Raw genomic sequence first — 9446 nt, 5'->3', positions numbered from 1 at the left:
TGCGGGGCGCAGCTCGGCTCCGGCTTCTGCGGCGGCCGCTGCTGCAGACCCTGCGCCCGGCCCCGGAGCCTTGCAGGAGGAGGAGACAAAGACGCGAGGGAGGCGAAGCGCCGCTCGCCCAGACGCGAGCGTCTCAGGCACCGGAGGGGAATCGCCTCCAAAGCCCGGCTGAGGATGAGGGAGGAGGGGCGAGGAGGCTGGGCGCTGGAAAAGCAGCAGGGAATGAACGTGACCGTCAGAGCCCTGCCGCCGCCTCTCCGGCGCTGCCCTCTCGCCGCCGGGGTGGAGGGTCCGGAACGCGGAGAGAGGGCGGGGGCTGAGCGTTTGCTGCGGGAGCAGAGGCGCTGAGGTGGGAGCATGGGCTCCCTCCGCCTCCCTCGCCTTCCTTCCTCGCACCCCGCCGGTGCAGAGCTCCTCTCTCTGGAAGCTACGGCCCCATTCTCTCTCCCGCTTTTCTAACTACTGAGATCAGAGCTGAATAAAACTGGCCGAAGAAGCAGAACGTGATGATGCGTTGATTGTCCTCTCGTGGGGAAAAGGCGGATACCTAAAATCGATTCGACAGATGATGGCCTACTGGGTGCCAAGTACCGTATTAGTAGGTTGTTCGGGGCTAAGAAGAATAAAGTGAGCTCTTCCCCGGAAGGCTCTGTGTTCGAATATCAGAATGATCCCCTGCAGTTCCTGAAGCGCAAAGTTTTGGCTGCAAGTGCTGGGCCCTGATCCCCCACCTAGTTCAGTTTCCCAAAGCAGAAGATGGTGTTAGAATTCAATTTGCCTTCCCATTGCAGGGATGACTTTGAATGTAGAGCCAAAACGGAGTGCAGAGTATATACAGACCTTAAGAAAGTGTATGTGTGTGTGTGTGTGTGCGTGTTCCTGTGTGTTTGCGAAGATGAGAGCAAATTACTGGTTTCAGTGGTTCTTAGGTCATGATTTAAATTATTTAGCAGACCTGCACCTAAATAAAGAAATGAATAAAGAAACAAGCAACTGGGGCCAGAGGAACCAGCCTTCCCAGCACCTACCTACGGATACCACCTTCTTTTACAGTCCTGTTTCCACCCCGGCCCTCACCCCCCACTCCAGGCAGCATCCCTCTCCCCTTCTTTTTGCTGTCCCAGTCAAATTTGCCAGTCACTTGCAGAATTCACATACATGCAGCTGTTTTAAAATAATTTTCTATTGCGTCACTCATTTGTATTACCTGTTTCTTTTTTTTTTTTTTAAGACTCCACTGCAATATCTAGCTTTGTTTATATATAATGGGTACTCAAGGAAAGCTTAGCCCATTGAAGGTCATTTTCTCCTTTAAGCACTGCTAAATCCCAGTGTGTCTAGAATGAAAGGAACTTGGGTGATGAAATTTTTGAGAGTTTGGGGCAGGAGAAGGCACATATAATTCTACTCCAAGCTCCTTTGACCTAGCAATGTAAAAGTATTTCATTCATTTTTGTTTCTAAACACTTTTCTTTTCTCACTGACCAGCCTACCTCTGTTTGCTGAATTCCCAGAAACAAGGGAAATCAAGCTGTTGGGCAACTGCATAGAGCAAGTGATATGTACTCAGTTGCCAACACCTAAAGCAAACCCATTCCAGGTGGAGAATGACCAAAAAATGTTTATCATTCCATGACCTGTGTCAAGTATGTTGAAAGCCTGCCAAGGTTTCCTCATTCCCAATGAGGCTGTCTAATTGTGGATGCATTTTAGAATAGTTTGAACAGTATTTCATTGCTGAGAGGTAAAAAATAAAATGTGATGTGTATTTAGAGATATTTAAAATTGTCCTTTATTTTCTATCCTCACTTCCTATGCATTGTAGGATGGATGCCACCTTAGACTGGGGAGGTTCTATGGAAAAAAGTCCATAATGTGTAGGAGATTAGAAAATATGACTACTAAGATATCTTATATTTCTAAGATGAAACTGTGATTGGAAAGGTCGTGTTTTTTGGTGTTTAGGTTTTATTTATTTATTTTGCTTTGTTTTTGTTTTTTAAAAAGAAGTCTTGGGACTTATGAATAGCAGGTATGTAATTTGCTATAACTTTTCTAAGGAAAATATGATATTACCCTTGAAAGCATAACATTTTTGGAGATCATTTCCTAAGAGTATACTTCTAGAAATTTATCATTAGGAATAAATAAAAGATGTACAGTAAGATTTATCTACAAGGATATGCATTGCAGTGTTGTTTACACTAGTGGAAAATTGAAAATAAGCAAAACCAAACTGAAATTTCTAACGAGACCAGAATAGTGAAATGTTTTAAAATCTATAATTGGATACTGATTAGACGTTAAACTGTGGTTGTAAATGAATTAGGTGGGTATTGTCATAAATAATAGTTATAATTTTAGATGCAGAAAAAATCAGATGCACAAGACGAGAGACACAGTAATAAAAATTATTATCTGGAGTCAACAGATGTAGGTTTGGAGCCCTACATTTCTACTTGATAGCTATGTGATCTTAGACTTGAACTTCCAGTTCCTCAAAGGTGTAATTGGTTGATGTTACTTACCTCACTGTGTTGTGTTTTAAATGAAATTTGTGAAACACTTATTTCACAAGTAAGTGCCTACTACATGGTAAAATCTCAATATGTTTTTCTCTTGGCAATCATTAAATGTATCAATGTGAATATATACATATATTTAGGCTCCTGTCTAGAGTAATGTACACTCCGGTATTAATAGTTAACACAGGGATTACAAGTCTCTTTTAAAATATATAGGGTAAGCAAAAGCAGAGGAATTTATTCTTAAATTAGTTTTCTTTTCATTAAAACAAATGATTTAACTATTGACAGGGGAAAACCTCTAGACATGGTGCTTTCTGCTCTAGTTGATTCACACGATCATCAACAAGTCTTGCTGACCATTGGTTCACCCATGCTATAAAAAGAATAAATGAAAGGGCATGGAGTTTGTCACCTCTGATATAAACTTAGATTTGTTTTGTAGCAACCAGGAGTCAAATCCAGCTCAGCAAAATATGCTGTTTAATAATGAGGAGCTGATTGGATGCTGCCCCTGACTTGTCTTGACAACCTATAAAAAAAAGAAGAGAAGAGAGGAGGTATCAAAAGCTGTATTTGTAACTTGATTAGTGAATTAAGAAGGAAGCCTACCACTGAAGGGTCATTGCATTCAATGACCTTCACGTCACAGCAGCAGCCCCTCTGGCCCAGAGCTGGAGCGTCTATAAAACCCATTGTGTACGTCACAAATGTTACAAATGTTTCTTTACTTACTGGTGTTTTCAGTTTAACCATATTTAGAAATAGGGGGAAGCATTGTTTTAAAATCAATATATTCCAGCGATTCTGGCATCTAAAGGAAATCTCTTGAAATTTTCATTGTATTCTCTATTTGAAGCTCTCTAGAGAAACGGAAATGCATTTTTTCTGAGCACTTGAGTTGATTTTCTGAAATCTAAATAGTTCGGAGTGACTTAAATGAATGAGATCAAGGCAAGAAGATGTTAATATCATGAATCCTTTGTGGAACATGTTCCAGTTCATAACAAACCACCTCAGAACTTCTTGGCTTAAAATAACAGCAATTTTTTATTAGCCTGAATCTGGAATTTGGACAGGGCTCGGGGAGGAAGGCTCACTTCTGGCCCACTCAGTGTCAGCTTAGGGCCACAGGAATCAGAACTAGAAGATTCACTTCCCAAATGGCTCACTCTCGTGCCTGGCAGTGTGTGCTGGCTCCTGGTGTTCAACAGGAGCTGAGGCTCAAGGACCTCAGTTTCTCTCCATACGGGCGTCTCCATGTGCCTCTCTCCCATCTCTCCACAGTTTCTCATAGATTTCCTCACTTGATGGCATTTGAGTTCACAAAGAGAACCCTGATAGGAATCAGACGTTGCCTGGTTAATGAAAATCCGAGCAGTTAAGCAGTGTCCATTATACAAACAATCTAGACTTCATATGTTATTGCAAGTTTTAACCCAGAACTCACTGGGCAATGTAAACTAGTGAGACTAACTCATTTGGATGACTTGGGTAAATGGATCAATTTTTCTTTCATTTACTAAGATCATTTGAAATGTGAATTAGTGCACCCACCATGGAAAACAATATGGAGATTCCTCAAAAAATTAAAAATAGAACTATCAGATGATCCAGCAATTCTACTTCTGGGTATTTATCCAAAAAAACACAAAATCAGGGGGGGCACCTGGGTGGCTAAGTCGGTTGAGCATCTGAATTCTGCTCAGGTAATGAACTCGTGGTTCATGGGTTTGAGCCCTGTGTCAGGCTCTGTGCTGGCAGCTCAGAGCCTGGAACCTGCTTCCAATCCTTTGTGTCCCTCTCTCTCTCTGCCCCTCCCCTGCTCATGATCTGTCTCTTCCTGTCTCTCAAAAATAAATAAGTGTTAAAAAATTTTAAATAAAACACAAAATCACTATCTCAAAAATATGTCTGCCCTCATGTTCATTGCAGTATTATTAACAATAGCCAAGACATGGAAACAATGTAAGTGTCTAATCGATGGATAATGGATAATGAAAAATACACACACACAGACACACCAAATGACACTATGGAATATTATTCAGCCATAAAAAGAAGGAAATCCTGCCATTTGTAATAACATGGATGGACCTTGAGGGCATTATGCTAAGTGTAAGAAACCAGACAGAGAAAAACAAATACTGTGTGATTTCATTTTTATGTGGAATCTAAACAAAACAAAAAACAAAAAACTCTTAGATACAATGAACATATTGGTGGTTGCCAGAGCAGAGACTGAGGGGGATGGGAGAAATGGGTTTACTGTTTAATAAAAATAAAGGACTTGGAGGATGGGCCACGTATAAATTCACAATAATCTGTGTGTGTGTGTGTGTGTGTGTGTGTGTGTGTGTATTTAATGATTGTTCCACAGCGTGTTAGGCGAACGTGATAACCACTACCCTACAGAAACTCCGTGGCGTTGTTCCACAAAGTGAAGACCAAATTCCCCATCATGGATTTTTCATGGGCCTCTGCCATTTAACTTTCTTTCCAGCTCTACCAGCTTTTTCTAGCTTCTCGTGTTTATCCATCTTATCTTGGTCTCATGTAGATTTCTATGCGGGCTAGCGATTGACAAGTTCACCTCTCCTAGTAGACTTATCACAGGGACTAAAGTTCCTTGAGAGCAGAGACTATTTCAATCAGTTTATGCCCCCACAACTGTCAGCCAAGCCATGCAAGGAGTGGGTGCTTATACGTGCTTATTGAAAAGATGAATAATTCAATACCCCTTGCCTTTCCAATTCAATCATTCTATCTCCAAAATGGCAACATTGCTCGTGAGCTGCTCCACAGGGGAGCTAATTAATTCTCTGAAACTGGAAAATGTTTTGAAGTTCCACAGTACTTTGGAAGCCCTCAAGAACATTAATATGTGCAATAAAGACATTATTATTACTTCCCTGACATATAAATGGTGAATAATCCATTTTAATGTGTTTGTTTTGAATATACTCAACAAATTTGTAGGAAGTAATGTATTGTTGGCTCATTTCTACTAATGGACACCTGTGTGGACTGAATAAGATGTGGCCTCTTCTGGCTCTATTGTTTGCTCATTTCTCCAGCTTTCAGAATCACTATTATACATGCTTCCTGCCAGAAAGGTGCCCAGGATATGAGAATCAGCCTTCTTGGGGGTCGGTGTCTTGACAGGTCGTATGGGTACCTACGGGATTCTAGGATTGCACTCTTAGTTCCCTAGCCGTATAATTATTGTGGGAAATGTCTCATAGCTGAATGATCCAATAAAGAATTCTTATCCCAAGCTGGAACTATCAGAGTCTCTTCCTGGGCATTGTGGACAAGAACACTGGGAAGACTGGGCTCATCTCTCTGATGGCTAACACTGAAAGATGTAACTCATAGGAACCATGAGCAGGTATGACATCTGCCATGTGCAGAAAGCCACATTCTAGTGTGAGCAATACATCTGCCACACGGGGACCAGTGGGAGAGGCAGAGTGACTCCCTGTAGGAGCTGAGTCCCTGGTTCAAGCTATTTGGAAGTTCAGTCATGTCTCTTGCTCTCCCTTGCTTTTTATTCAGCCTCTCTTTTCAAGAAATTTCCTTTTTGTTTAAACTAGTTCAAATTTAGTTTCTGTCTCTTGGGACCAAAAAAAGTCCAACTAATGCAACATCAAAGAAAGATTTGAGAAATGCTTCTCAGAATATGTTTGATTAAGGGTTGGAGAGAGAGTACCTGGGGACACTTTGAAATGAGGCTTATATTTTGAGAAGTTGAAAGCCCAGTGACTAATATAAATTGAACCATATTTTCCCAGATAATAAAAATAGGAATCGACATGTAAAAGTAAGATCCCAGTGTTTTTGACTTAACTAGAATGTAGGCTTCATGATGTAGAAATTTGGATTCTTTACCACTGTATACTGTACTCTGATGACTACAATAGAATAGGAGGGGTTTAATAAATATTTGTTGAATGAATTAATGGATTTATTTGTTGCATCTCTTCCTTAGTCCTAGTAGAGATATGAAAAATGACTCCTTACTGAATTCAGAGTATATATCAGCCACTGTGCTCAGTGTCATCAGATATGTCATTTAGTTTATTACCTGACCTTGGAATGGAAGGTGTGGGTGGGAAATGACTCTGGATTAAGAGAACTTGTTCTAAGATGAGACAGTTTGTTCAACAGTTTGCATGTAGATTCTATATGTTGGGGGTCAGGATTTAAACCTAGGAGCATCAGTGTCCAAAATGCGTTCTCTCTCTAACATACCACATCCACATATTAACATAAGGGGCAGAGATCTCTTCTGGAGTAATAAACTAAAAGGGGATAGGGTTGGACTGGAATATTGCTTCATATATACCTCTAGCTCTAATTATCAGGAATTTAGGGAACACAGAATTGGTCCTCACTCTACAGACAAGTAAGTACAGATATACAGGGCTGCCTCCAGTATCACCAGTCAATATCTGCTTAGAAAGTCTCTTTTTCAGGATGGAAGGTCTCCTCTTGTTCCCCTTGTCTTTCCCTGGAAGTGTTAGGGGACTTACTCCTTATCCCCAAGACTGACAGGAATTGATGGATAAATACCCTACTCTCTACTCCTCTTTTGGTTTGACTCCAAGGCATGTTCCGCACTGTGTCCAAGAGGTCCTTGATGTGATTGTGCCCCAATTACCCATAACACTAATTTGCTCAAAAGTATACCCTTTTTTGGTTTCCTTCCCTCCCATGTCTCACTTCCCTAGACTTCTCCCAGAACTTTCCAAATAAACTGCTCAAATTCTCACCTTTGTCTCAAGGGTCTGCTTCTGGGCTCACCTGAGCTAAGGAGCTAAGTCATCTCTCTGGCCCCTTTATTCTCACCCCTAAGGGAGATGATCAAATTCCCTGATCGATGAGTTTGAAAGAAGAAACTGAAATTTATCTATTACTTCAACTCTTTTGAAGAGAGCAAGTTCATAGGACATGCATGTTTGGACCACCCTCTGCCATGCTTGCATTCTTGGAAAGGTCTTCCATTAGCAACTGGATGGATAAGTCAGTTTATTTCAGGAGTGATATATTAGGACATTCACCAGGTCCTTACAGATCTAAAATCATGCTCTCCAAACAGCTTTATGAGGAATATTCACATGGTTCATAAAATCCAAATGTGGAAACAACCTAAATTAAACATCAACTGATTAATGGATAGACAAAATATGTTATACTCACACAATGGAATATTATTTGGCCATTAAAAGGCATGAAATATTGAGACCTGCTATAGCATAGCTGGACCTTGAAAACATGATGGTAAGTCACAAATATCACATATAACATTATTCTATTTATGTGCAATGCCTAGGAGATCTGCAGAGATGTGAAATAGATTTGCGGTTGCTTAGGGCTTGGGCGTGTGGAGGGGAGTAGGGAAGGGAGGAGATAGCTTAAGGGTGTGGGGTCTCTTTTGAGGTGATAAATATATTCTAAAAAGTGACGGTTGTCCATATCTCTTAATATACTAAAAACTATTGAAAGGTAATTTTAATATTTTTCTTTTTTTTAAATAGTTTATTGTCAAATTGGTTTCCATATAACACCCAGTGCTCTTCCCCACAAGTGCCCTCCTTCATCACCACCACCTCTTTTCCCCCTCCACCTCTCCCTTCAGCTCTCAGTTCAATTTCAGTATTCAATAGTCTCTTATGTTTTGTGTCCCTCTCTCTCCCCAGCTCTCTTTCCCCCTTCCCCTCCCAATAGTCCTCCATTAGGTTTCTCCTGTTAGACTTATGAGTGCAAACATATGGTATCTGTCCTTCTCTGCCTGACTTATTTCACCTAGCATGACACCCTCGAGGTCCATCCACCTTGCTACAAATGGCCATATTTCATTCTTTAATAGGCCAATTGTATAGTATGTGAATTATCTCAACAAAGCTCTTGAAGTTAGGTCCACATCGTGATGCTAAATGTTAACATTAGGAGAAGCTGGGTAAAAGGTGAATGGGAATGCTCTGTACTATCTTTCCAACTCTTTTGTAAATGCAGACCTATTTTAAAATAAACAGTTTATAAATTGGGTCTAAACTTGTGAAGATCTGAATTTGGAAAGGGTCAAAACTTCTCTGATTCAGTTTCCCTGACTTAAAGAACAATACTATACTACTCATCTCAAAAAGTGGTTTTAAGAGTTATACACTATCAATTGAGATGGTGTATATAACACTACTATAACTGGAAAATAACCTGTCTCCCTTTCTAATTAACCAAAACGGGGGCCTTTAAAAATAGATGCATTAGACAGAATCATCAGTGTGTCTCAGGCATCCCGTATCCCCCCACGATCTCCATAACCCTCGTGTTTAGATGTGAGACCCGGCTTGACAAGGTTTGGTCAGAGGCTCACGTTTACAATACTACAATTTAATAGGTATAAGGAGCCAAATCAGGGTGTAATGCCAGAGATTTGGTGGTGGGGTTTGGCGGGCGCAGGGATGGGGGAGAAGCTGGGTGACATTAACAATTGATGCCAAAGTGGCCCTCCTTAGCAATTAGTTGTTCTTGTTTCTTTTTTGCCTCCCATCATAGCTATTTTTGTTATTATTTGTGCTTTGTGAAATAGTATCGTTCCATCAGAGCCACATGTAAGCCTCAAGTTGCTGATGCAGGCTTTCCTTTCCTCCTCTGTAGCTCTTAGGGAAGCCAGCACAGTATTTCTGCGAGCTGGTCTGGAGTCAGTTCTGTATCTAATTATGGGGTTGATTTTCTTCCTTTGTATAAAAGTTTTCTCCACCCACTGGGGGTGTTAGGGATTTGACAAGGAAGCTTTCCCTATCCCCTCTGTTTCACTGTAAGAAGCCAAGGGCGTGGGGGAAATGCCCTTGTCGGAGTAGAGGCTGAGATTTCAATCCTTTCTTTAAATTTAAGGGACAAAGGAAGTCTCAGGCAAGC

Source organism: Suricata suricatta, chromosome 5 (genome assembly GCF_006229205.1).
Source record: "Suricata suricatta isolate VVHF042 chromosome 5, meerkat_22Aug2017_6uvM2_HiC, whole genome shotgun sequence".
NCBI classification, from domain to species: domain Eukaryota; kingdom Metazoa; phylum Chordata; class Mammalia; order Carnivora; family Herpestidae; genus Suricata; species Suricata suricatta.
Note: the sequence above shows the minus strand (reverse complement) of the source record.